A 27,066-nucleotide genomic window follows, 5' to 3' on the forward strand; every position below is an offset into this window, starting at 1 on the left:
GGGATTGGTCATGGTTTTGGGGACAGCGGAGCAGATGCAGCCCAGGTGCATGAGGGAGAGGTGGAGCAGGGCGGTGTGCAGGTGGTGGTGGCATGTTACGGTGCTGAGGATGAGACCGTTGGCCCCGGAGGTAGCCGGGGAGATGCCCAGGAAGAAGCAGAAGTGCAAGAACTGCAACCCTCACATGCCAGGAGGAGGAAGTGGGGGATGGAGGTGCTGTTGGACATGAACTTCCTCCGGGCATCAGGAACTGTCCAAGGAGGAAAAGGCGGTGAAAACTTTGGGGACAGATTTCCTAGACCAAAGCCCATGAATTCCTCGGAGCATCTACCCTCATCCCAAGTATCTGCAGTCACACATATGTAGATTCTGGACTGTAGAAGACAGGCTTAGCATGACTTTAAGATGATTTCTTCTGAAGTTTTTGATTTGCTTTCTACTGCCAGGTCTGACAGCTGTGTCACGGTGACAGGGGGGCATTGTGGAACTAAACGAACACTGAGATATTTCAGAATCCCACGTGTGTTGGGTCTGTCTGAGCTGGAGTTCATTTTCTCACTGCAGCCATCACAGTGCTGTGCTTTGCATTGGGAACTACAAATGGGTTAATCACACCAGTGTTTTGGCTACTTCTGAGTATGGCTGGCACAGCATCTGCATTGTCAGCTTCCTCCCTAGAATCGGGTGCAAGATCATGGGAAGGGATACAGACAGGCCAGTTGAACCAAATGGACCAAAGGGACATTGCAGAATATATGACGTCAGCTCAGCTAAAAAGCTCAGGAAAGGAACAGGAAAGGGGGTAAATCCATTTTTTTACGCTACTTGCCTTCTGAGCAGTCTCTCTGTGTGGCGAAGCCCTGCTTCCCGTGAAGTGGCCCGGCATGGCTGCTGACGGGAAGTAGAGAATAAATCTCTTTATTTTCCTCTTCACTTATGCATGCAGAAACTTTGGCTTTTGCTTTAGTAAAGTGGTTGATCCCAAAGTAGAAATTATTTTTCATGGTTTTCTGTCTCTCCTGTCTGGCTGGGAAGGGCAGCGATAGAGCGGCTTGGTGGGTACCTGGCATCCAGACAAGGTCAACCCACTGCAACATTGCAGGGTCTCATGGAACCAAAGGACTGCTGGGACACTGGGGGAACTCATGGAATCAAGCGACCGTCATGACAGTGCCCTGCATCATGGAAGCAAATGTTCCCAGGGAAACTACAGAAAACCAGGGAATTAAGGGGAGTGATTGGGACATCCGGGACCGCATGGATTAAACAAACCCTAGGATATCTTTGGAACTTCATGGAATCAAAGGGATAAAACAAAAGAATTAAACCCAACCACCAGAAATCATTGGATCGAACATTTCTTTAATATGCCAGCTGGGGATTCGTGGGGGTACTCTGCCATGCATGAATCAAAGAATCAGGGTAAATGTCGGAATATAAATGCAGTGATACTTGAAAGACCCCCCCTTCACAAGCAGTCCATACTTATGCTTTTGAAGTCATATAGTATCTGGGTTTGTATTCGTGGAGCAAGACTGCCATCTAGGGTCCATTTCTTCTGGGAGGGGCAGGCATTTTTGCCGAGTGGTCTCCTCGCTTAGAAGACCTGATCGATCTCTCCGACCTCTAACCCCCAAACTAAATGTTCTAGGATCAGTTAAGACATGTGTCTTAGAACTTCCCATTTGCTTAAACAATGTAGAATTGGCTTTATTCTTAACAAAACAATCTCTTATTAAAAAAGTTTTCTGAGGCATTTAAACTACTTTCTTGAAGATGGGCATTTGAGACACACTATTAGTTTCCATGTATCATCTACATTCTCTCTCCTAAAACTAATTGTGGTCTTAAAAGAAAAGACCGTTACCATGCCAAGAAAGCAAATCCTTTTATTGATTAAGATTTTCATCTAAGAAAAAACTTATGATTTACGAAGTCATTTAGAAAGGAGATCCTCTCTCATTTCAGTGCCATTGTGACAATATGGGTCCTCATGTTACACATGGAACACTGAATACTGCAGATTCCCATGGAATCAAGGGGCCATTGTCACACTCTAGGGTCTCATGGAAGAGGGAGGCCCTGCAGAGACACCTCAAATCAGAGGTTTGGGCAATCATCAACCAGAGGAAGTTCAATAAGGCAAAGAGCCAGATTCTGTCCCTGGGATGGGGCAACCTCGGATGTACGGACAGATTGGGAATGACATGCCGCATAGCAGGGCTGGAAAATGTCCTCTGGGGTCCTGGTGGATGACCAGTTGGTCAAGAGTCAGTGGTGCCCTGCCGGAGGCTCACTGCTCGATCACATAAGAATTTTCAGACACACGAGTCCTTCACTTGCACACAGATACAGACAGGTCATGGCAGCAGAGGTAGGGGGCTTCTGCTGTCACACCCAGAGCCTGGATGAACCTCAACCCTTGTGGGATACCAACTGCTCTGCCACTATCTGAGATGCCCAACTGCCTGAGGGATGGACATGGGGAACTCTGTCCAACGAAGCACATCCCAGAGCTGCATCCAGGGGCTTTGCCAGGGTTTACTACTGTAAATGCAAAGTGACAACAAGACACTCTTTGTTCCACATAACTTCAAGGCCCCCCCCCCCAGTAGGTTGATGGCATTTGTACTTGCTCAAGGTCATGCTCAAGACTTGTCTGTGCAATGCAAACAGAGAAATCATGTTTAGTCCTTCCATGTCTCTGCAGGGACTGCTACAGAACCTCTGTAGGCTGGGTGTGAAGCCAGTGCTGAAAGTAGTTTTTCTGAGTGCCAACCAAGAGCAGTTGGCACGACTGGGATGCATGCCCTGGGGAGTTGACCTGGGTTTTCCAGTGCACATGGCATTAGATCACACCCTGCCTTCGTGGTCCTTCACTTCCTCCTCTGGAGGTGACAGCGATGGGAAAGAGAATGAACTTTTTGACTGTGCCTCTGAGTGCCCCTCAACCTGCTACTGATATGTTGGTTCCAGCACATCCAGTTCAGGTGTGACAGGCTTTTCCCTGGTCCTCTGAGCAAGAGGAGCAGGAAGAGGGACACAACAGAGTTCACTTACGGAGACTGCATCTCCACGAAGTCCAAAGCAGGTGGGAGATGCCATGCCAGGTGGGAGTTGTCTGTGGGGAAGGTACTTCACCCATGCAGTGCCCCACCGTAGCACTGGTGCCACAGCTCCCGACAAAACCCCAAGTGGTCTTTGTCGCCAGCAGAGATGCTCCCCGGGACAGGCCAGGAGAGGTTGAGCCCCGGGTGCTGAGCCCGGAGGGATGATCTGCGTCTAATGTCCCTCGACAATTCTTAAAAACACGAACAATGGTGGAAAATTCAGGAGTCTCCACGTGCCAACAGAGGAGGGATTTGAGGGAAGAGATGATGGCGGTGACAGGAGCTCATGGCCTGTCAATCTGGAACTGACCGATACCAATCCGCACCCCTGCAAACCAACCCGGTCCCACCGGTTCCGTGGTGCAGAGCCCCGACCAATGCCACTCTGCCGCCGCTCTCACGTGACCTCCGCATTAAGCCCGCACCCGACGAGAGCCCCGGTGCCAGGCTCAGCCCCCGAGCGGATTTTTCGGCGGAGTGCAGGGGAGGGAGAGGAAGGCAGAGGAGGGTGAAGAGGCGGAGAGGAGGTGGCCCGCTCGAGGAAGAAAGCCGGGCCTGGCGGCTGCGGCGCTGGTGGGGAGACGGGCAGGCGGCACTGGTTGCGGTTCTGTTGGGTGCACACGGCTGGCGGATTTTCTTAGAAATACAGAACCGTGTTAATTGGTTCTACAGAGGAGCAAAGTAGCGCCCTTATGAAAAGAGGACCTTTCAGTCTTACACAGAGCACAGGCTTGTGACAGAATACCTGAATGCCAAGTGACGTGCAGAGAACAGCGCAGTGAAAGTAACACCAGTGCTAGCACCCTGAATATGCCCCTGTTTTTTCAAGCTCTCATCTCCCTAACTTTAATAATTCGTCCTATTCTGCCTCCAGGCTGCCTCTGGTAAGACTTCCAGTATCCCCCAGTCTGGTAACACATGTAGGGCTCCATGTTTGAAAGGTCAGCATACAAAGTTCGCCTTGGTGAGGTCGACAAAGGTTACATAGAGACCTTTGTTCTGTTCCCTACACTTCTCTTGCAGTTGTCTGAGGACAAATACCATGTCTGTGGTGTTCCTGTTGGTTCTGAAACCACATTGACTTTCAGGTAGAATTCCTTCTGCTATAGTGGGTATTAGTCTGTTCAAGAGTATTCTTGCCAGGATTTTGCCAGCAATGGAGAGCAGAGTAATACCACGATAGTTTGAGCAATCTGATTTAGTACCTTTCTTCTTATACAAAGTGATGATGACAGCATCACGAAGGTCTGATGGTAGTTCACCGAGCTCTCAGCAGCGCACCACAAACTCGTGAAATTTGGTGTGGAGTGCAAGGTCCCCATGTTTCCAGACTTCAGGTGGAATTCCATCAACCCCAGCTGCCTTGCCGATTTTTACCTGCTGTATGGCCTTGAGGGTTTCTTCTAAAGTAGGGGCAGTATCCAATTCATATTTTACTGGTTGTTGTGTGATGGACTGAATTGCTGAATCTTGGACTACACGGCTGGTACTGAAAAGAGTCTGAAAGTGTTCAGACCATCGATTCAGAATGGAGGTTTTATCTGTTAGAAGGGTTTGACCATCAGCACTGAGTAGAGGGCTTTGGACCTGGTGTGTTGATACTGTGAGCAGAAAAGGTCTGTGGCAGATTTTGGAACGTTTAGGCTGTCCCCCCAAGTTCCTTAAAATGATCATCTCACTCCATGAGGGTCAGCACGGCCAAGTCAGATATGGCAACACACTTTCTGAGCCCTTTTTAATTAAGAATGGTGTGAAACAAGGTTGCGTTCTCGCTCCTACCCTATTCACTGTCTTCTTTAGCATGATGTTCCAAAGGGCCACGGCAGACCTCGATGATCAGGACGGCATCTACATTCGATATCGTACTGATGGAAGCCTGTTCAATCTAAGGCGACTGAAGGCCCACACCAAGACCTTAAACCATCTTGTCCGGGAGCTGCTTTATGCTGATGATGCTGCCCTTGTTGCCCACACAGAAGCAGCTCTGCAGCGTTTAACATCCTGCTTTGCAGATACTGCTGAGCTCTTTGGGCTGGAAGTCAGCTTAAAGAAGACAGAGGTCCTCCATCAACCTGCACCTCAGGAAGTCTTCCATCATCCCCACATCACCATTGGCCAATCAGAGCTCAAATCAGTCCAACAGTTTTATTACCTTGGTAGCCTCATCTCCTCAGATGGTAAGATCGACGGAGAGATAGACAACAGGTTAGCTAAGGCATATAATGCTTTTGGAAAACTCCACAAGAGAGTATGGCGTAATAAACACTTAAAGAAAAGCCCCAAGATCAGTGTTTACAAAACCATAATCTTGTCTACTCTCCTATAAGGCTCCGAATCATGGGTCATCTACCGCCACCACCTGCGTCTCCTAGAACGCTTCCATCAGCGCTGCCTCCGTACAATCTTTAACATCCACTGGTCAGATTTTGTGACCAATACATCTGTACTAGAGCAAGCAGCTGTCACTAGTATTGAGGCCATGTTACTGAGAACGCAGCTGAGATGGGCAGGGCACGTCTCAAGGATGAAGGACCACCGCCTCCCTAAGATCCTGCTCTGTGGTGAACTTGCCACTGGCTGCCGCATGAGAGGAGCCCCGAAGAAAAGATTCAAGTACTCCCTGAAACAACATCTCAGCCTTGGCCATATTGATCACCATAACTGGTCTACTCTGGCCTCAAATCGGGAGGCCTGGAGACACACCATCTATAACGCAGCTGTCTCCTTTGAGAACTCACGCAGGATCACTCTCGAGGAAAAAAGGCAACGCAGAAAGAACCGTATCTTGCAAAATACACCATCTAAGGAGTCTTTCTGCTGCGCCTTTTGCAATCGGATATGTCTATCACGTATTGGCCTAATAAGCCACCAGTGTGCCTGCAGCAAATGTGGATAGTGCCTTCCCAAATCTTCGTTCACGAAGCCTAGCCATGATACAAAGTTCAGGTGTGATAGATTGTTCCCTGCTCCTCTGTGCAGGAGGAGGGACACAACACAGCTCTCCTCACGGAGACTGCATCTCCATGTGTGCAAAAAGGTAAGAGATTCCGTGCAATGTCTTAGGTTTCTACGGGGAAGGTGCTTCTCCCATGCACTGCCTCGTCGTAGCACTGGTTCCACAGCCCCAGACTAAAACCCAAGTATTCTTTGTCTCCAGCAGAAATGCTCCTGCTGCCAGAGCCGTTCCCGACCAGAGCTGCAGTCGTAGTTCCGCCACCCGGCCTCTCGCTGCCCCCGCCAGCCCCGGCTCTCTGCTTCGGGCTGGTCGCCTCCTCTCCACCTCCTCTCCCTCCTCTGCCTTCCTCTCCCTCCCCTGCACTACTGTCACCGCCATCTTCTCTTCTGTGTCCCTCTTCCTGCTCTTCTTGCTCAGAGAACAGCCTGTCACACCTGAAATGGATGTGCTGGAACCAGCACATAAGCAGCAGGTTGAGGGGCACTCAGAGGCACAACCAAAGAGTTCATTCCCTTTCCCATCTCTGTCACCTCCGTAAATTCTGAGGGTTCCTCAATCCCCGAGTTCCTCACTCCCTGATAACACACAATGCTGATCCTGCAAAGACGGAACCCTGCATGTGTTTCCAGCCGAGGGAAAAATGGAAGACGTGCCAGAGGCAGCCTGGAGGTAGAATGGGAAGCATTATTAAATGTAGTGAGATGAGAGCTTGATAGTCCTGGGGTAGCTTTGGAATGATCAGCTGATTTTCGTTAGAAAATGAGAAATGTGGGACTGCACATACAGCCGAGATGTCTTCTGTTGGCAGCAGGTGGATGAGAAGACCGAGGGAGAGTGTTAGCGAGAGAGGTTGAAGAGGAGAGCAGAGAGAGAGGAGAGGCCTGAACTTTCTCTTCTTTCTCTCCTCATTCCCTTACAGAAGTAAGATAGTCTTCATGTGAACACATGCAAGACAGCAAGTACGAGATTTGCAACGATTTTTCTCTATTCAGTTGTATTTCCCCACGGGACCTGAAAAGGTTGTTGAGTGTTTTCTGGGAGGAAGAAGAAGGATGCATTGATAGAGAAGAGTTGACCCTGGTAAAAAGTGAGGACGAGATAGCCAAAATCATGCTAAGACCTACCTGCCTGTTTGCTCAGAGGTTCAGAAATTAACACCCTGTCCCGAGAGAAGAGAGCTGCCAGAAAGGACTCTTGGGAAGAGCAAAGGAAGCAGGAGGGCAGGGAAATGAACTGTTCTTTCTGTACCTGGACTGCTTGCTCTCTTTGTGTTTCTCCCTCCCCAGGCAGCAGCCCAGGATCTCTGTGTTTCCTTTCTCTGCTAGGAAAATGCGGAGTGCGAGAGAGGAACGTTCTTCCAGCAGGGCTGCTGGATATCCCTACCCCAGCACTGGCAAGGACAGTATATTCCCCAGGGAATGCGCTGAGAGATGAGCAGGGAACAGGATGAAGACCCTCACACACACGCAGGGATTGCACGGGGCAACCAGCAGAGTGCTGCCTGCTAGTGGTGGGGGTGGGATAGCCCTGGTCCACCCATCTGAAAGGGCAGCTGAAGGTCTGGGGGCTTGGCAGATGCAGACACTTTAGCCCAGCCCCTTCTCTTGATCAACTCCTGAGCGATTACAGGCACCCATCACATCACAAGAAACTGTGGCTTTCACAGTCTTCTCAGGTGGAAGAACAGCATCAAGCTCACCCTCTCTGTGCCTCTGTGCTCCTGACATGGTCCTACCCTATTAGGTGTCAGAGCAGAGATAACATATTAACAGGAATTTTAACAGTCTGCTTTCGTACTGAGAGGCTAAGGAAGGATGGTCATGCGACCTTCCTTCCTGAGCTCAGGACCACAAGGTTGGCGGTCTCTCCTGGTTTTTCTCCTCTCTCACCATTTCTAACCGTTGGTCTGGCTTGGCTGCACCTCGCTCTCTGGCTTTCTCTGCCTTCACAGCTTCTTCAGCACACATCTGAAATGTAGCGTTCAGATCCTTGAGGAGTGACCTTCCATGTCTTGCAGACCAGGTCTGTGTCTTTTCCATACACAAGGCAAGGCCAGAACCCTCCTCCTATCCAAAGAGAAAGATCTTCATGAAAGAGAGAATCGCGGTTCCTGCCTGGAGTGGATCAGAGCATCCACGAGACGATGCCTCAGGAGAAGCTAGTGTCCCACATCGCAGCTGACTGCAGGATGCCCAGATTTGCGCTGCCCTGTACTGTGTACTTCAGTTGGCACTTAGGCATTCTCTCAAAAGCCTGTGTTTTCATAGGGGCACTACTTTGCTCGACTGTAGAACCAATTAACCGAGTTGTGTATTTCTAAGAAAGTCACCTGAAAGCCCCAAAGACGACGGTGTCAATTATTCCGCCTCCGCCAGGGCGAAGGAATAGAGCACCGCGTCTCCATGACGGGGACCGGAGAGCCAGAGGACGGTCTAGCGACCATCTCCCGCCACCGACAACCGCCCCGCTGGTGCCTGCAGCACCCTGGACCCTTTAGCAACGTGTTCCAGGAGCTCAGGGCTGTGACCCTGGAGCTGCCGGTAGAAATGGATGAAATCAACGATTCGTATTCAACCGTTTGAGCACTTGATGCTGATTTCACTACCCTCGGTGGTCTCTACCAATGGGCCTGCAGACACTGGAGAGGAGACAAAGAAGAAAAGGCGCCAGAAGTGCTTTTTGCACTGGATGTTTTTTCCCCAGAACAAAGGGCACAGAAAGAGAGTCAAGACCACATGAAAGAGAATTTTAAGAGAATATCAAGGTGTTCAGGAGTGGAAGTGTATTTGCTGGAGAGATGAGTGCAGGAAAGAGAGGTGGATTGGTGGAGTCACTGAAGAATGGAAAGCTGAGGGACTAAGCAAAGCAAAGAGAAGAAAAAAGAAGGAAAGGGGAAAGAAGGACTGCAGAAGTTCTCTGAAGGACAGAGAGTAAAGCAAGGACATAGGAACGGCTCGAAGAAGAAAAGGGCGATGTGTGTTCCGAGGGAATGCCTTGTGGAGCAGAGGGAGGGACGGAGAGGAGATAGTTTGAGGGCAGAGCACTGTGAAGAACGTGCCAGGTGGTATGGCAAACCCGAGGGACATGCGCGGCGGCCCCCGTCGCTGCCCTGGCCCGCACTGTCCCCGGCAGCCAGCCCAGCGCACGGAGCAGAACCACGGCCAGTGCCCTCAACCCCTCTCCCCGCTAACGCCGCAGTCGCCGATACGCCGCCCGGCCTCTCTCTTCCCCCGCCAGCTCCCCTGCTCTCTGCTCCGGGGGGGCCGCCTCCTCTCCACCTGCTCTCCCTCCTCTACGTTCCTCTCCCTCCCCTGCATTCTTCCGAAAAATCCGCTCAGGGGCTGAGCCCGGTGAACGGTACCTCTCGGGCTCTCGTCGGGTGCGGGCTTAATGCGGAGGTCAGGCGAGAGCGGAGGCAGGGCGGCAGCTTTCGGGGTTCAGCACCGCGGAACCGGCGGGGCCGGGATGGTTTACAGGGGTGCGGGTTGGTATCCAGGAGCTCAAAATTCACAGACCATGAGCTCCTGTCTCTGCCGTCGTCTCTTCCCTCACATCCCTCCTCTGTTGTTCCTTGGAAACTCCTAAATTGTCCTCCAGGGTAAGTGCATGTCAGAATTGTCGAGGGGCACGAGAGGTAGATCATCCCTCCGGGCTCAGCCCCTCGGGCTCAGCCTCTCCTGGCCTGTCCCGGAGAGTATCTCTGCTGGAAGCACGGGCGCTTCTGCTGGCGACAAAGACCACTTGGGTTTTTGTCGGGGGCTGTGATACCAGTGCTACGGCGAGGCAGTGCATGGGTGAAGCACCTTCCCCAGAGAAAGCTCGGATGAGGCATGGTGTCTCCCACCTGCTTTGGAGTTCGTGGAGATGCAGTCTCCGTAAGTGAATTCTACTGTGTCCCTCCTACTACTGCTCTTGCTCAGAGGACGAGGGAACAACCTGTCACACCTGAACTGGATGTGCTGGAACAAACACATCAGTAGCAGGTTGAGGGGCACTCAGAGGCACAGTCAAAAAGTTCATTCTCTTTCCCATCGCTGTCACCTCCAGAGGAGGACATGAAGGACCACGAGGGCAGGGTGTGATCTATTGCCTTGTGCACTGGAAAACTCCGGTCAACTCCCCAGGGCATGCATCCCAGTCGTGCCAACTGCTTTTAGTTGACACTCACAATAGAACCACTACTTCCAGCACTGGTTTCTCACCCAGCCAACAGCGTTTCTTTAGCCTTCTCAGGAAAGCCGCAGAAAGATTAAACAGGATGTCTCTGTTTGCATTGCACAGACAAGTCTTGAGCACACACTTGGTGCTGGTGTGGGGAGATGATGCCATCAGCCTCCTGGGGGAACCTTGAAGTTATGTGGGACAAAGAGTGTCTTGTTGTCACTTTGCATTTATGGTAATAAAACCTGGCAAAGCCTCTGGATGCAGCTCTGGAATGTGCTTCGTTGGACAGAGTTCCCCATGTCCATCCCTCAGGCAGTTGGGCATCTCAGATAGTGGCAGAGCAGTTGGTATCCCACAAGGGTTGAGGTTCATCCAGGCTCTGGGTGTGACAGCAGAAGCCCCCTACCTCTGCTGCCATGACCTGTCTGTATCTGTGTGCAAGTGAAGGACTCGTGTGTCTGAAAATTCTTATGTGATCGAGCAGTGAGCCTCCGGCAGGGCACCACTGACTCTTGACCAACTGGTCGTCCACCAGGACCCCAGAGGACATTTTCCAGCACTGCTATGCGGCATGTCATTCCCAATCTGTCCGTACATCCGAGGTTGCCCCATCCCAGGGACAGAATCTGGCTCTTTGCCTTATTGAACTTCCTCTGGTTGATGATTGCCCAAACCTCTGATTTGAGGTCTCTCTGCAGGGCCTCCCTCTTCCATGAGACCCTAGAGTGTGACAATGGCCCCTTGATTCCATGAGAATCTGCAGTGTTCAGTGTTCCATGTGTAACATGAGGACCCATATTGTCACAATGGCACTGAAATGAGAGAGGATCTCCTTTCTAAATGACTTCGTAAATCATAAGTTTTTTCTTAGATGAAAATCTTAATCAATAAAAGGATTTGCTTTCTTGGCATGGTAACGGCCTTTTCTTTTAAGACCACAATTAGTTTTAGGAGAGAGAATGTAGATGATACATGAAAACAAATAGAGAGTGACCATCTTCAAGAAATTAGCTTATATGCCTCAGAAAACTTTTTTAATAAGAGATTGTTTTGTTAAGAATAAAGCCAATTCTACATTGTTTAAGCAAATGGGAAGTTCTAAGACACATGTCTTAACTGGTCCTAGAACATTTAGTTTGGGGGTTAGAGGTCGGAGAGATCAATCCGAGTTGCTACGAAGCGAGAAGACCACTCTGCAAAAACGCCTGCCCCTCCCAGAAAAAAAAAAATGGACGCTAGATGGCAGTCTTGCTCCACGAATACAATCCCAGATACTATATGACCCCAAAAGCGTAAGTATGGACTGCTTGTGAAGGGGGGGCTCTTTCAAGTATCACTGTATTTACCCTGATTCTTTGATTCATGCATGGCAGAGTACCCCCACGAATCCCCAGCTGGCATATTAAAGAAATGTTCGATCCAACGGTTTCTGGTCGTTGGGTTTAATTCTTTTGTTTTATCCCTTTGATTCCATGAAGTTCCAAAGATATCCCAGGGTTTGTTTAATTCCATGAAGTCCCGCACGTCCCAATGATGTCCCTTAATTCCCTGGTTTACCGTAGTTTCCCTGGGAACATTTGCTTCCACGATGGAGGGTAGTGTCATGACGGTCGCTTGATTCCATGAGTTCCCCCAGTGTCCCAGCAGTCCTTTGGTTCCATGAGACCCTGCAATGTTGCAGTGGGTTGACCTTGTCTGGATGCCAGGTGCCCACCAAGTCGCTCTATCGCTGCCCTTCCCAGCCAGACAGGAGAGACAGAAAACCATGGAAAATGATTTCTACCTTGAGATCAACCACTTTACTAAAGTAAAAACCAAAGTTTGCGCATGCATAAATGAAGAGGAAAATAAAGAGATTTATTCTCTACTTCCCGTCAGCAGCCATGCCGGGCCACTTCACGGGAAGCAGGGCTTCACCACACAGAGAGGCTGCTCAGAAGGCAAGTAGTGTAAAAAAATGCATTTACCCCCTTTCCTGTTCCTTTCCTGAGCTTTTGTAGCTGAACTGACGCCATATAATCTGTAATGTCCCTTTGGTCCATTTGGTTCAACTGGCCTGTCTGTATCCCTTCCCATGATCTTGCCCACAATTCAAGGGAGGAAGCTGACAATGCAGATGCTGGGCCAGTCCTGCTCAGCAGTTGCCAAAGCACTGGTGTGATTTACCCATTTGTAGCTCCCAATGCAAAGCACAGTACTGTGATGGCTGTAGTGAGAAAATGAACTCCAGTTCAGACAGACCCAACACACGCGGGATTCTGAAATATCTCAGTGTTCGTTTAGTTCCACAATGCCCCCCTGTCACCGTGACACAGCTGTCAGACCTGGCAGTAGAAAGCAAATCAAAAACTTCAGAAGAAATCATCTTAAAGTCATGCTAAAACTGTCTTCTACAGTCCAGAATCTACATATGTGTGACTGCAGATACTTGGGATGAGGGTAGATGCTCCGAGGAATTCATGGGCTTTGGTCTAAGAAATCTGTCCCCAAAGTTTTCACCGCCTTTTCCTCCTTGGACAGTTCCTGTTTCCCTTAGGAAGCTCATGTCCAACAGCACCTCCATCCCCCACTTCCTCCTCCTGGCATGACAGGGCTGCAGTTCTTGCACTTCTGCTTCCTCCTGGGCATCTCCCTGGTTGCCCTCCTGGCCAACGGTCTCATCCTCAGCGCCATAGCCTGCCACCACCACCTGCACACCCCCAGGGACTTCTTCCTGCTCCACCTCTCCCTCACACACCTGGGCTGCATCTGCACCACTGCCCCAAAGCCATGGCCAATTCCCTCCCAAACACCAGGGGTATCTCCTACTCAGGTTGAACTGCACAGGCGTTTTTTGCTTTTCTTCTTGATCACAGCGCAGGTTGCCCTTCTCCCCATCATGTCCTACAGCTGCTACGTGGCCATCTGTAGAGCCCTGCACTACAGGACCCTCCTGGGCAGCAGAGCTTGTGCCCACGTGGCAGCAGCTGCCTGGGTCACTGGGAAGAGGGTCTGGCCCTGGGGCTGCAGGAGCTGCCACCTGAGCTGATGATCTCCTGAGCAGTCCAGACACGCAGTCACTCTCCCTGTCCTCTATTTCCTCCCTTTCTTGCTGCACTACCAGAAACGACTGTGCTGCCCTGCTGGGCTGGGATGGGGCAGGGAGATGGGGGGACCGGGGAGGAGTTGGACTGGGCAGTTCCAGGGAGTAGAAACCCCCAATGTTCATTTGAAGTGGAGGAGTGGGCAGGGTGGGAGCACTACAGGGCAGAGGTGACTGCAGGCTCTGGGAGTGGCAGCAGGAGCCCAGGGAGACACTGCCCCTGTTGCAATGAACTGCCTGTGTGTGTGTGAGGGAAGGACTCGTGTCTCTGAACAACCCAGTGGGTGTGAGCAGTGCATCAGTCCAGCTCAGCGGTGGACACCTCTCAGAGCCCTGACACATTTCTGGGTGTGACTCCAAGAAAAGCCCCACTGTGCCAGGGAGTTATCAGATCCTTTGCTGTCACCCTCCTGGCATCCTGTGTAATGATGAAACTAGAAAAGGTGATCATCTTACCCCATTAATTTTCTAAGGGGAGAAAGGTCACTGCTGGAAAGAAGTGTCACTGAAGAGGGGAGAAGAGGGAACATCATTGTTTCCTTCAGCTTGTTCCACAGCAGGTTCCCCTGGAGCCCCAGGGACACCTGTGGGGAACCCAGAGGGGCAGACAAAGGGCTGCCTTTGGTTCTTGCTGTGCTGCTCAGCTGGGCCGGGTTCCTGGCACACAGGGAGCTCCTGGCAAGGGGGTAGCACTGCAGAGAGACAGCTCTGCCCAGGAGCAGCTCCTCTGCACAGCCCAACAGGGCCGAGGGCACTGCCTGTAGCCACGAGAGAAGAGAAGCAAGGCAGAGGGAGGTTAAAGGCAGCGGAAAGATGGGAGGTGTTCAGCTGAGACTTCCCTTGGGGACACGACTTCACACTGCTCTGCAGAGTGAGTCTACAGGTGCAGGGCAATGTCACTTGTGTTCCTGGAGGAATCTCCTAAAGCTACCACATCCCACAGCCTTACGCATCTGTCAGGACTCTCCCAGTTTCTCTGTTGCACAGGAGGAGGAGGTTCTCCAGGGCAGGCCTTCCCTGCAGCACCATCAGAGGGACAGCGCAGGTGGGCTCCTTCTCCCAGGGATGGCTGCGGGCTGGGAAGGTGGGGGTGCAGCCAGGGGTGCCCAGGGCTGTCCTGCAGAGCAGGGTCCCTGTGCTCCGGGGTTCTTCGTGTCAGGGCAGGGACCCTGTTGCCTGACGGGGTCAGGTCTCATTCTGCCTGGGTAGTTGCCCACACCTCTGCAGAGAGAAATTGTCGGTGGGTGGCAAGAACCCCAGCAGGAGCCAGGCAGGGTCTTCCTGCCATTGGATGAGTGCTGTGGGAGGTCAGGGCTGCTCCCAGATCCAGATCACACAACCACATTTCCAAGAGCACTGTCAAATGGGAAGGACAAAGCACAAGTATTAGGAAGGAAAGGAGTTTTTCTGAGTCAGTGTTTTCATTTTCCTACTCCTGAGGAATCTGGGGGTTCAGAAATGGAAAAGGAGCTCTCATGTTGGACAAGTCACTGAGACTCCTGAGCTGTAACTTGGAATGCACAGTGCTTCTGCAAGCAACTTCCTAAAGTGCTTTCAACCTCTGCTCTGCTTTTGACAGAAGCAGTATCACTTCTGCTGGACCCATCTGTTTTTTCTTGATCTGCCCTTTTCAACCTGCAAAAAGAAAAGTTGCCCAGTCAATGACCTGCAAACAGGCAGGTTTCCCTCAGGCCAAAGTGAGTGCACAGACATTCGCATGGAGTGGTGACAGGGAAGTCATGAATGGATTTCTGATGTTGAGTCTACTGTTTTGCAATCAGAAAATGTGCTGTTGAAGTCATCGTTAGCCTTTGAGAGGGAAACAGGAGAAAAATCGGATAAACTTGTTTCTAAAAATGAGCTGCTTCAAACTGAGGTTGACCACCTTCAAAGCCTTACTAAAATTTGGATGATTCTGAAACAGTCAGTTCACCGATTACCCCCATCAATACTAGACGATGCCCACAGTATAAAGGCATAAAGCCCTCCCAGCCCCTCCAGGAGCCCTCAAATCCCATCCCGGTCCCACAGGATACTCCCAACTTCCCCTCAAACCCTCCAAGGCCCCCCGACTGCCTCCCAGACCCACAAAAGCTCACAAGATGGCCCCAAACCCCTCCCAGTTACCTCCAGCCCTCCCAGGATCCCTCAAACCTTCTCCTAGTTGCCCCCTTTCCCTAGAGGACGCCCTTAAACTCTCTCCCAGTCATTTCCCAGTGCCCCAATGATTCCCCAAACCCCCTCACAGTGGCCCCAATCTCCCCAACCTCCCTCCCAACCCCCCAAGCTCCCCCAAACCCCTTCCCACTTACCTCCACTACCCCCAACCCCTTCTCAGCCTCCCCAGTCCTTCCCAAAGCCCCTCCCAGTTGCCACCCGTCCCCCAGGCTCGGGTGAGGAGGTGCCCCAGGCTGACGGGCCCACTCTGCCAGGGGCGGTTCAAACAGCACGTCGAGAGCCACCCCCTGCCCCGAAAGCTCCCGCCCGCCCTGGAGCTACCTCAACTGCCCCTGCAGGGGAGAAATCCAGGCCGGAGCAGAGCAGGGGATGGGGCCGGGCTGGGAGTTCAATGGCCAGGGGCACTGGGAGAGCAGGGGAGAGACCGGGATGTGCTGAGGGGGCACTGGGAGAGAGGGGAGACACTGGGATGGGCTGAGGGGGCACTGGGAGAGAGGGAAGACACTGGGATGGGTTGAGGGGGCACTGGGAGAGAGAGGGGAAAGTTTTTTACCCTTTTCCTGGGCACTGGAGCACACTCTGCACCCCCGTTCCCAACCATGCCGGCTCTCCTTTCCCCCAAGCCATGAACAGGTTTTGGGGCTCCCTCGTGGGTCGCAGGCAATAGAACGGCTCTGCTGGAATGACGTCATTGGCAAATTCTGCTCGGCCCCTCTCCTGGCGCCGGTGAGTCATCCAACAGAACGTCGATACTTCCGCGGGGGCTGCCGGGAGCGGGGCGGTGGTGGGGGGGGGAGGATCGTGATTGACCCCGACTGGTCCCGATCGATCCCGATCAATCCCGGCCCCAGGGTCTCCCCCCGCCGTGATATTTTTCACTTGTGGCCCACCGAGGCCATGGTGGTGTCAGGTGAGTTCGAGGGGTCCAGGGGCTCCTGGTGTTCCCTCCAAATCTGCCCCAAGACTCTCAGGACCCACCCAGATCCCCCCAAGACTTCTGGGGACCCTCCGAAAGCCCCCATCCTGGGGGCTACCCCTCTGCCTTTCCCCCTCCCCCCCAAATCTCCTGTGCATCCCCTTAACCCTTGAAAATCTCCTGGGACCACCTCAGACCCCCAAACTCCTTCCTGGGGACCCCCAAACCCTCTTCAGGACTCCTGGGCCCCTCCCGACCCCCTCCTAGAATCTTTTGGGTCTCCCCAACCCTTGACGGCAGATTCCTCCGTCCATTTTTGCTCCCCAGACTGCTGGGGGTCAACCCCCCTAAGAAACTACTGGGAACCCCCCAGTGTCCCACCACGAGATTCCTGGGTCCCTCCCCCCCCAACCCCCTGTGTTTGCCCCCATCCTTTCCCCCCCTCGAAAATACTCTTGGGGGTCCCTCAATGTCCCCCCCAGCCCCCATCCTACCGGGGATGGATTTGGGGGGATCTCCTTCCCCTTCCCTCTGACCAGAAGGTAAATGCCCTCCCTGTGCTTCTTCCTTCGCCCCCAAGCAGAAAAGAGAAGAGAAACAGGCAGTTGGCCCTGGCAGGTGTGGGTGTGTGCAGGCTGTGGGTGAGTGGTTGAGAAGGGAGAGGAGGTGGTTGGTGTTTGGGCAGAGTCCAGCAGGTGATGTCTTTCGTGTCTGGCAAGGCAAGGCAAGGCAAAGAGGAGTTTCTGTGCTGAGGCTGTCACTTGTTTTTTGTGTCTGTTGGAACTGGAACAAGGAGGTTTGTCCGGGAAAAGTGCTGCCCTACTCCACATGGCCCCTTCCCCAGTCACATGCTCTTTCTATTTTACCAGCAGTCCTTGGTCAGCTCCACGCCCATCCAGCTGTCAGTGTTCACAACATACCCATCAGCCCCTTCTCTTCTGGGCTCCTACACTTGCCAACCCAAAGCTGTTCCTAAGTTCTCTTGCTTTCAGTTCATAAAGAGGTCTTGTCAAGTGTTACTGATTTAGAAACTAAAGCCTGACATCTTTGTCTTTGCAAAAGTTGTGTGTGAAAGGGCAGTGCTGGTGCAAAGCAGTGTTGAGCTTCACATTGGGTGATTGGTAGTTTCCTCTGCATCACCCATGCACCCTGGGTTTCTTTGAAAAGTACTTTTCACTCCAAATGTGACACCACATTAGCCTGTAAGACATCCTGTCCCCAAATGGAGAACTGTAAATATGAATAATATAAAAGTGAGCCCCTCCATTATTCAAGAAAAGCTTGTATCTCTGTACTAAAAGCATCCAAGGGTCATGTCCCCCAGTTTTCTATCTGACAAGGGTTTGGAGGGGCTGCTTTGTGCAGGGAACCCTTTGGGGGCCCCTTGCAGATGGGTGGGGCTGCACTCTGGGGGTGTGGGTCTTTGGTTCTTTGGTTGCCAGGGGCCACTGTGAGTCACTGAACCAGGGTGGGGACAATGGGCAGGGTTGGCTGGGACAGGCTGTGGCGCCTGTGACATAAAAGGGAAGTGTCCCCGTGGGGCAGCTCTGCAGGGCCCATCAGGGGATGCTGCCCAGTGCAGCCTGTGCTGTGGGGAGCGCACACAGGGAGAGGCTGGGCTGGACGAGGGCCGGGGCAGCAAGGCCGCCCCAGGGAGTGGGTTCTGCCCCTGCCTGTAGGGCCCAGCCCCTGGCAGGAGCGCCTTGGGCAGGGGCCGGTGCTGCTGCTGGGGCAGGGGGTGAGACCTTGCCGCCTGCCTGCTACCTGGGCCGCTGTCCTTGCTGCACCACATCCCCGAGGCTCCCGTCCCCGCTCCCCCAGCGCCAGGTCCCTCCTTCCCAGCCCCAGCCAAGCCCTTCTCTGTGTCCTCCTGCAGGCCATGGCTTTCACAGTATTCCTTTTGGTGCTTGTGCAAAGCATCATCCAGTCCCTGCAGGTGGTCGGGGGAGGGGCTGCACAAGACTCAATGAGCTTGGAGGTCTTTTCCAAGCTGAAGGACTCTTGGATTCTGTGATCATGTGCTGGATTCAGCTGGGTCTCTGTTAGCAGCATTAGTTTGCTCCCAAAGTTTCCTCGCTGTCAGCTCTTGTGGTCTAAGGCTTGAGCTCCCTTAGCTCCTTGTGCTGAGCTTCTGATGGAAAACGAGAGGCCTCTGCAAGCAGATTCATGGTGTTCCCTGTAGAAGAGTGAGGGGGAAGGTGTTGTCAAGTGGGAAGAGGAGTACTGTTTGTGTATGGCCTCCTTTGTGGCCTTGGCGCCTTTGGAGGGGCTTGAAGGAGAAAAGAGCTTTGTTCAAGTGAGAAGTGGAGTAGTGTGTTGGCTGTGGGAATGGGAAGGGAAGAGGAATGGGGAATGGGAAGGGAAAGAGGAATGGAAAGGCATCTGCTGATGCTGTCATTTGTTTGTTATGTCTGCGTGTAGTAGGGAGATTGCCAAAACTGAAACCAGTACACAGTTGAAAGCTGAACAAAACAACATTTATTCCAAAGAAAGGAGTAAACAAAATGAGAAACCGAGAGACAGAAAAGAGAAAGGAAACAAACCCCCAAGACAACCCCCCATTCACTCAAGTGTTACTTACCAGGTTGTCTTACTGACCCCAGAATGCTTAGAATTCCCCATAGCAGAAGCAGCATCCTCATTATCCTCATGAGCCAATTTTCATTAATGTGAGGAAAACTGGGAGACTGTAGAAACATCAGTTAACTTCAAAGTCTCCTGGTTTCTGTCTCTCCTCAGACTTAGAATCAGGGTTCTCCCCTGTTTTCAGCTCTACCTCACAACTGACAGTCTTACTCCCAAAATTGCATACAAACAAAGATTCCTCCCAGACCAAAGGTGCCAGCACAGAAAGCTCTTGCTGCCCATGGACTGCCCAGGCTGACAAACCAACTGCACAACAAAACCACATCTTCCAGGTTTTCTCTCCTGGCGATAATTGCTGTTATTTCCTGTTTTCAGCCCTGCCTCCCAACCGCCAGCCCGAATCCCAGAATGGCATATGGACGAAGATTCCTCCCAGAACAAAGGTGCCAGCAGAGAAAGCTCTTGCTGCCCATAGAGTGCCAAGCCTGGCCCACCAAGTGCACCACAAAGCCAAAGCTTCCAGGCTTTCTTTCCTGAGGATAGGGGCTGTTGTTTCCTGTTTTCAGCCCTGCCTCCCAACTGCCAGCCCTACTCCCAAAATTGCTGACGGGCGAAGACTCCTCCCAGAACAAAGGTGCCAGCACAGAAAGCTCTTGCTACCTGAGAATCTGTAGCCTGACAAACCCAACTGCACCAAAAAGCAAAAGCCTCCAGGCTTTCTTTCCTGACCATATGGGCTGATGTTTCCTCTTTTCAGCCCTACCTCCCAACTGCCAGCCCAACTCCAAAAATTGCATCCAAAGAAAGATTCCTCCCACATCAAAGTTGCCAGCAGAGAAAGCTCTTACTGCCAATAGAGTACCCAGGCTGGTCCATCAAGTGCACCACATAGCCACAACTTCCAGGCTTTCTATTTTGGGGATAAGGGCTGTTTTTTCCCATTTTCAGCCCTACCTCCTAACTGCCAGCCCGACTCCCTAAATTGCAAACAAACAAAGATTCCTCCCACAGCAGAGGTACCAGCACAGTAAGCTCTTGATGCCAATGGAGTGCTCAGGCTGACACACCAAGTTCACCACAAAGCCAAAGTTTGCAGGTTTTCTTTCCTGGGAATAAAGGTTGTTGTTTCCTGTTTTCAACCCTGCTTCCCAACTGCCAGCTAGACTCCCAAAATTGCATAGGGACGAAGATTCCTCCCAGAACAAAGGTGCCAACACAGAAAGCTCTTGGTGTTCATGGACTGCCCAGGTTTGCCTACCTATTGTACCACAAATCCAGAGTTTGCAGGCTTTCTTTCCTGTGGTTAAAGGCTGTTGTTTCCTCTTTTAAACCCTGCCTCCCAACTGCCAGACCGAATCCCAAAATTACATACAAACAAATATTCCTACCTAAAAAAAGGTGCTTGCACAAAAATCTCTTGGAGCCAATAGAGTACCCACGCTGACAAACCAATCGAACTACCAAGCGAAAGCTTGCACGCTTTCTTTCCTAGGGGTGTCGTATTTCCAGTCATCGTCCACGTGGGCAAAGGCCCCCTCCTCAGTCTGATAGAGAACTTGTGTCTTCTTCAAGCTGACGTCCAGCCCAAAGAGCTCAGCAGCCTCAGCAGAGCAGGATGTTAAACACTGCAGAGCTGCTTCTGTGTGAGTCACGAGAGCGGCATCGTCAGTGTAAAGCAGCTCCTGGACAAGATGGTTTAAGGTCTTGGTGTGGGCCTTCAGTCGCCTTAGGTTGAAAAGGCTTCCATGGGTACGATATGGGATGTAGATCCCACCTTCTTCATCGAGGTCTGCCGTGGCCCTTTGGAGCATCCTGCTGAAAATGATTGTGAATAGGGTTGGTGCAAGAACGCTGCCTTGTTTCACACCACTGGATATTAGAAAGGGCTCAGAGAGTGCATTGCCATATCTGACTTAGCCATGCTGATCCTCATGGAGTGAGATGATCATTTTAAGGAACTTGGGGGGACAACCTAAACGTTCCAAAATCTGCCACAGACCTTTTCTGCTCACAGTATGGAAAGCCTTGGTGAGATCAACAAAGGTTCCATAGAGACCTTTGTTCTGTTCCCCGCACTTCTGTTGCAGTTGTCTGAGAAAAAACCCCATGTCTGTGGTCCCCCTGTTGGCTCTGAAACCAAATTGGACAGGCCTCTTTGGACACCTGGCCTCAAATTCTACAGCAGGTTTTATGCTACGGATGGCAAGCACTGAACTGATATTTTCTGAAAAACGACTGAATAATCTTTTCCTAAAGACAGATTATCTTCTGTCACTGATCTTCTTGCTTATTCCAAGAAAGACTGCACCAGCTAAGCTACCAAGACAAGCCATGAATCACAGAATCCTAGCAAAAATCAAGAACTAACAGCAAAGAACAGGGATGGTACGGTTTAGTGCTGAATGCCATGGGTGTACATGTGAGAGGAAGTGATGCTTGAGGCTTCCAAAAATCTGATTTCGTAGCTGCTTTGCTGTTTGTGCTTGAGATCAACTATAGTGAAGGGCAACTTCAGCTTCAGCCAAGCGTTTCATTGCACTTGGTTTTTTTCAGGCAACTGCATAACATTGGACGCAACGTTTTGGGAAGCAGCAAGTTTTCACATTCCAGTCTCAACTGGAAGGCTGGCAGAAAAACCCCCAAAACCTACTTCTCACAGGAACTTGAAAAAAATGGCTGGAGAGCTGTCCAGAGTTAGAAATAGTCACCTTTTTGCTTTAAAATCCTCCTGACATAATGGCACATTACCTCGTTGAAGGTCTCTAGGCATTTTTGCATCCCGTTCCTGTCGTGCCTAGAATTATACAGAAAAGACACAGTTAAGAAGTAGCATTGACAGAGTTAAGAGCGTAGAACTTAGGTGGGAGGTTCCTGCACCACAGTACTCTTTCCCACAGTTTCTCTTGTCAAAGAATGGAGTTCCACAGCTCATTGCTTCCATTTCCATAGTTTTTGGCCTTTGACCACTCTGGAAAATTCGTACATACCTGTCTTCAGCTTTACAACAGATGTCTGGGTGCTGTTCTGAGACCCAGGCTTCTGCTCAGTCCCAAACTGATACCAAGATGTCCCAGGCCAGTTGAATCCAGAAGTGGACTTGCAGTCAGATGTCCGCTGACGGCGCTGCTTGGGACTGCAGATTTGCTTCTGTGGCGCTCCCAAAGGAGCTTGGTGTTGGCCTCTGCAAGTCTCTCATTAACTCTGAAACATTCACAAGCACACACAGAGTCATCTTTGGCTGGAAGGCTTTCACAAAGTTACCCTCCACGGCCTTGACTACTACTCGACTTCTAAAAGCCAAGGGCATGAAGAGCATCCAAAACCAGCACATCCTTTGATCTGAGCTTGTTCACAGGGCCTGTTTCTAAGAAATCACACCAAGTGCAAGGAGCAGCAAGTGGCACCTCCATAAGAACTCTGGGCTAACCTGGCCTTCTCAAGGAAAGCTCAACCCTCAGACCCACTGCCAAAACAGAATCTTAGTTTGGATTCACAGAATCCAACTCTCTTCTGCGAGAGGCCTCTCCTTAGTCAAACAGCAAAGGGCACAAGATTCATCTTTTCTGTCACCCACGGGATGAGGAGATGAGAGACTGGCAAAAAGACTGCCTGCTAAAACAACCTCAACTTGAGAAGACACCAGTAATGCCATAGTGGCGGTGCTGTGGTGTCACTGCTGGAACTCTAAAGAGAAAGGAAGACAGGTCTGATGAAGGGAAGGGTCTTAAGGAACTTTCCCCACAAATATGCCACGTTCTGCTTTCCCACATGACGCTGGCCAGATGTAGAAAAGGGATTTTAGAAGGAAAATGCATGAAGAAAAAGGAGTTTGTTATTCCCAGTCCAAAAAAGCATGGACTTACCTTTCCAGTTGCTTGGCTAGGCTTTTTCTGCTTTTGGCTTCCACCAGATACGGCTCTTTGTACTTGTCCACTTCTGCCTGGGTGGATTCTTTTGAAAAAGGTCTTTCTGCTTGGTTGCTTTTTCTCCTTCCCAGTGCACGTTCAAGATCTCTAATTCTGTCTTCCAGCTGGTTTTTCAGTGAGTCCAAATGACTGCTTCTGATTTCTTCTAACATGTCCTGGTAGGCTACCTGTGCCTGAAGGAGACAGTGCACCTTCAACCACCACAAGAAAAAGAGAGCTCTGCCCAGCACAAAATTGCACAGACCCAGTTCCAAGGGCCCAGCCTTACTCAGAGAGGCGGCTTTGCCTCCTCACTCCCAGCAGCAATCAAGGCAGAACCCAGGAGCTACCAGGGCAAAGAATTCTTTGCATTGGGAAAGAAGCCCAAATTAACACTCTTCTTCAAAGCTACTAATGAAGAGACCCTGTGTCTGTAGGACAGGGCACATGGAAAATGGTTCTTCAAAGACAAGAAGAGCATCCCCCACCTCCACCTCCTCACCCCCACCCCTGTCATTTAAGGGACTCCTTTTCTGAGCACCTTCTCCCCCTGCAAGGACAAAGCAGCACCTGTAGGTGTGGCCATGCCAGTTGGAAGTTGCCAAACCCATCCAAGGATGAGCAGCAAGAAGCAGAGCAGCGCACAGAGATCCCCCCAAGCACTGCAAAGTGGGAATCTGCCTAGGGCAGCCATTGGATTCAGGGACCTGCCGGCACATTCCACACCCATGACAGCACTCCTGCCCAACCAGATTGCCTTCTGCCACTGCCTTCAGCAAAGAGAGAAGCTAACCCACAGAATACAGGAGCAAAAGAAAAAGACCAAAAACCATGACCACAAGAGAAGTTTATGTAGCGCCTGTGGACACTGGGGAGAAATTCACTTACTTGCAAAGGGAGGCTGACGTCTTCTAGCTTTGGACTTATTTCCTGGTCAGCTCATTCTTCCACCTCTCTTTTCCGTTGTTCTAGTTGGTTGCGATCCACCACATTGGTCTCCAAGTGATGCTGCAGTTTTGCCAGCTCTTCTTGCAGCTGGCATTTGTCCATCGCCATGTTCTCGCACTTCCCACGTAGGGTAGACAGCTCTTCTTGCAAAGTCTGATTTTTGGCTTTCAGCTGTGTGCACTGTTTACATTCCCTGTCCAGTTGCTGGAAAAGTTCAGCAACCTGCAGACAGAAAGAAAAAAAAAGGAACCCAGCGGGATGGAAAGGCAGTGAATTCTGGGAAAAACTCAAAAGGGGGTGCCCAGGAAGACTATATTCATCATCTGCTGGCTCAGGACTAGAAACAAAGTGCAACCAGGCTCTTCTTTTCCAGCAAGAACAGCTTTCACATCATTTGTCACAGGATTCCTCAGTTTCCCAGCCTTTTGGAGTTCCTCATGCAAAAATGCTCCAAGCTTCTGGACTCCAAAGGAATGACTGCAAAGGCAGGAAGCCATTCTACAGGGATACCTTCAAACCCAAGCGTGACTCTGACAGACACCGCTTCAGCAACGGATCCGAGTGACGAGCGGAGAGGGGATGAGAGGTTCTGTGCCACTGCTGCAGAGGCAGAGCAGCCTCTAAAGCACTGCTGGGAACAGTCCTTCTGGCTCCCTTCCACAAGATGGGCTGAAACAGCTCCCCGTGAGCAATAAGGGACAGATTTTCCCCTGGGAGGCCCCTGTCCTCATTGTGCCCTAGGCAGCAACAACACTGTGGAGAAAAGCAAAACCTCAAGTGCCTCCTGCTCAGCTTGTGCCTGAGAGAGGGTTCGGGGGTTGTTCGTGCCCTGCCAGTGACAGCGCTGTTCCTCCCCTCTCTCCCAGGGCAGCAATTCATCTGTCACACCCAGAGGACGCTGTCACAGCCTCCCTCCAGCTGCAGCCAGGCCTGAGCTGGGCCCCACTGCTCTCAGCCCATGCACGTGATGTCCTGCCAGGACGGCAGACCTGCCCATCCCTCAGGCCCAGCCGGGGGATCTGCACTCTTGGCTGACCCCGCTCACTGTCAGGGCACCTGTTCTGCTCTTCCTGCTCAGGGCCTGTGGGACGGCTCCCTGGCCCCTCAGCTCACGCACCCTGCCAGGCTGGCTGCCACTCCTGGTTTGCCCTTCCTCTGCAGGACAGCCTGGCCTCCATCAGCCCTTACACCTACTGCTTTGCCCTTAACATTTCCATCTTTCCCCAGAATGAGAACTACCTCCAGATTAGTTCATCTACCACTGGAACAGCAGAAGGAGCAATAAGAAAAGCCCATCACATCCAAAATGCAGCCAGGGAAATAAAAGAATCATTAACGTGACAAGAAATAGAGGGAAAGCATCTCCCAGGTTTCAAAAGAAGTAACACCACAACCAAAAAGCCCCACCCAGAGTGCAGCTCACCTCTGTTCGTAATCTATCAACTTCCTTGACCTTTTCAGAATATCTGCTTGTGCTGGTTTAAAAGTTAACCAGCAGGGGAAACCAACCCAACTCAAAAGAGAGATTACAAGTCAGAATAACAATTTAATGAAATAATACAATAAGTACGACCACACAGACAAGCGACCGGCCCTAACCCACAAAGCCCAAATGTACAACCCAGCACCCGGGGGCACAAACAAAGTAGTGCTCCCTGGGCCCCCCCTTGAGTCCAAAGTAAAGGGAGAGGGGAAAAAACCTGTTGGTGGGAGAACTGCTGCAGTCCGGCCAAAAGTGGTGATTGCAGTCCAGTCGAGGGTGGTGGCCTCAGCCTGGCTGAGAGTGGTGAGCTGCAGTCCTCCTCTGGATCCCATGAGTAGTGGTAAGGTTCCCAAACTCCAGGTTTATATATTCTCCAACTCAGGCAGGAATGTTCAGTCCCTCTCCCAGAGCGGGGAATTCCATAAAAGGATGCTCAGTCCTTCCCTCAGAGTGGGGAATTCCATAAAAGGGCATGAGGACAGGAACATCCCCCCACCTCGCAGGCCTCTACTGACAACAGTTTCTGGGAAATGGCATGGAGGGCTATAGAATACACAGTTTTGGGCTACACCCATCCAGTGATGAATCGGTCCCAGCTGTTCTAACTAGGACACTGCTCTTCATTTCTTCCAGCTGGGACTGTCTTTCTTTCTCTTCATTAACCCTGACTTTCCTCCTATCTATCCTCAGAAGCTTTTCCAACCTGCACAGCAAATTAGTTAAGAAAACCATGAAACACAGGAAGAACTAGTCTTTTCCCCACAGTCTCACAGAAACAGCACAGACAGCATCCAAGCCTAGAATGGCTTGGCTTGGCAGGGACCTTAAAGATCATCCAGTTCCAAGCCTCCTGCTGTGGGCAGGGACACCTTCCACCAGACCAGGTTGTTCAGAACCCCATCCAACCTGGCCTTGAACACTTCCAGCCATGGGGCATCCACAGCTTCTCTGGGCAACCTGTTGCAGTTCCTCACCACCCTCCCAGGAACCAAGTTCTTCTGAGGATCAAATCTAAACCTACTCTCTTTCTCTTTGAAGCCATTCCCCCTTGTCCTCTTCCTACAGGCTCTTTTAAATGCACTCTCTTCATCCTTCTTGTGGGCTCCCTTCATACCCCGAAAGGCCACCATTAGGTACCCCCAAGGCCTTCTCTTTTCCAGGCTGAAGTGTTGCAATTGTCCCAGCCTGAGGAGGACAGAAAATTGGACTGGGAACGATTTCAGACCTGGAGAGATGTTTATGGGGCCTGAAAGTACTGTTACTTCATGGACTGACCTGTTGTTCCCTAGTTTAATACCAGTTTTATACCAAGTTCAATGTACCCCCATGTTATTCCCCTATGGTTTGTATTGTGCAGGGCTTGTTCAGACTTGCCCTCACATTTTTTCCGCCAAAAGTTGTTTACCCCCTTGTTCTCCCCTGGCTTTCCCGCTCATCTCTCACTGATTGGCTGAGGGTTGCCGCAGTGCAGAGTGAGCTCTCATTGGTCCCTTCCCTTGGATACCCCTAAGTTACACCCACCTTTTCCCTGTCTCCCAATCCTGTTTCACCCTGGGTTGTCAATCCCATGCTCCACCCCGGTTATAGAACCTCCCCTTGCCCATACCCTATATAAGTCCCTGTTTTCTCCTAATAAAGTGGCATTGCACCCTGACTTTCCACTGCATCCGAACTCTTTTGTGTAGTGCCGCGTCCCTATCCCTTTTACCCTAGGGCCGTGGCACCAGCCTTTCCTCCT

General features: G+C 51.3%; 1 protein-coding gene and 1 long non-coding RNA gene across 7 annotated transcripts in view; both read right to left on the reverse strand.

The window, feature by feature from the left end:
* Positions 1 to 27,066, reverse strand: part of LOC116779902 (ribosome-binding protein 1-like) — a 552,013-nt gene that overhangs the window by 411,330 nt on the left and 113,617 nt on the right. The window lies entirely within an intron of this gene.
* Positions 20,673 to 22,895, reverse strand: LOC116779914. Its single transcript, XR_004354250.1, has 3 exons — positions 22,856 to 22,895; positions 21,980 to 22,193; positions 20,673 to 20,804 (listed from the first exon to the last, which is right to left on the reverse strand). It is a non-coding gene; the product is annotated as an uncharacterized LOC116779914 (long non-coding RNA).

Source organism: Chiroxiphia lanceolata, chromosome 32, assembly GCF_009829145.1.
Source record: "Chiroxiphia lanceolata isolate bChiLan1 chromosome 32, bChiLan1.pri, whole genome shotgun sequence".
Taxonomy (NCBI): domain Eukaryota; kingdom Metazoa; phylum Chordata; class Aves; order Passeriformes; family Pipridae; genus Chiroxiphia; species Chiroxiphia lanceolata.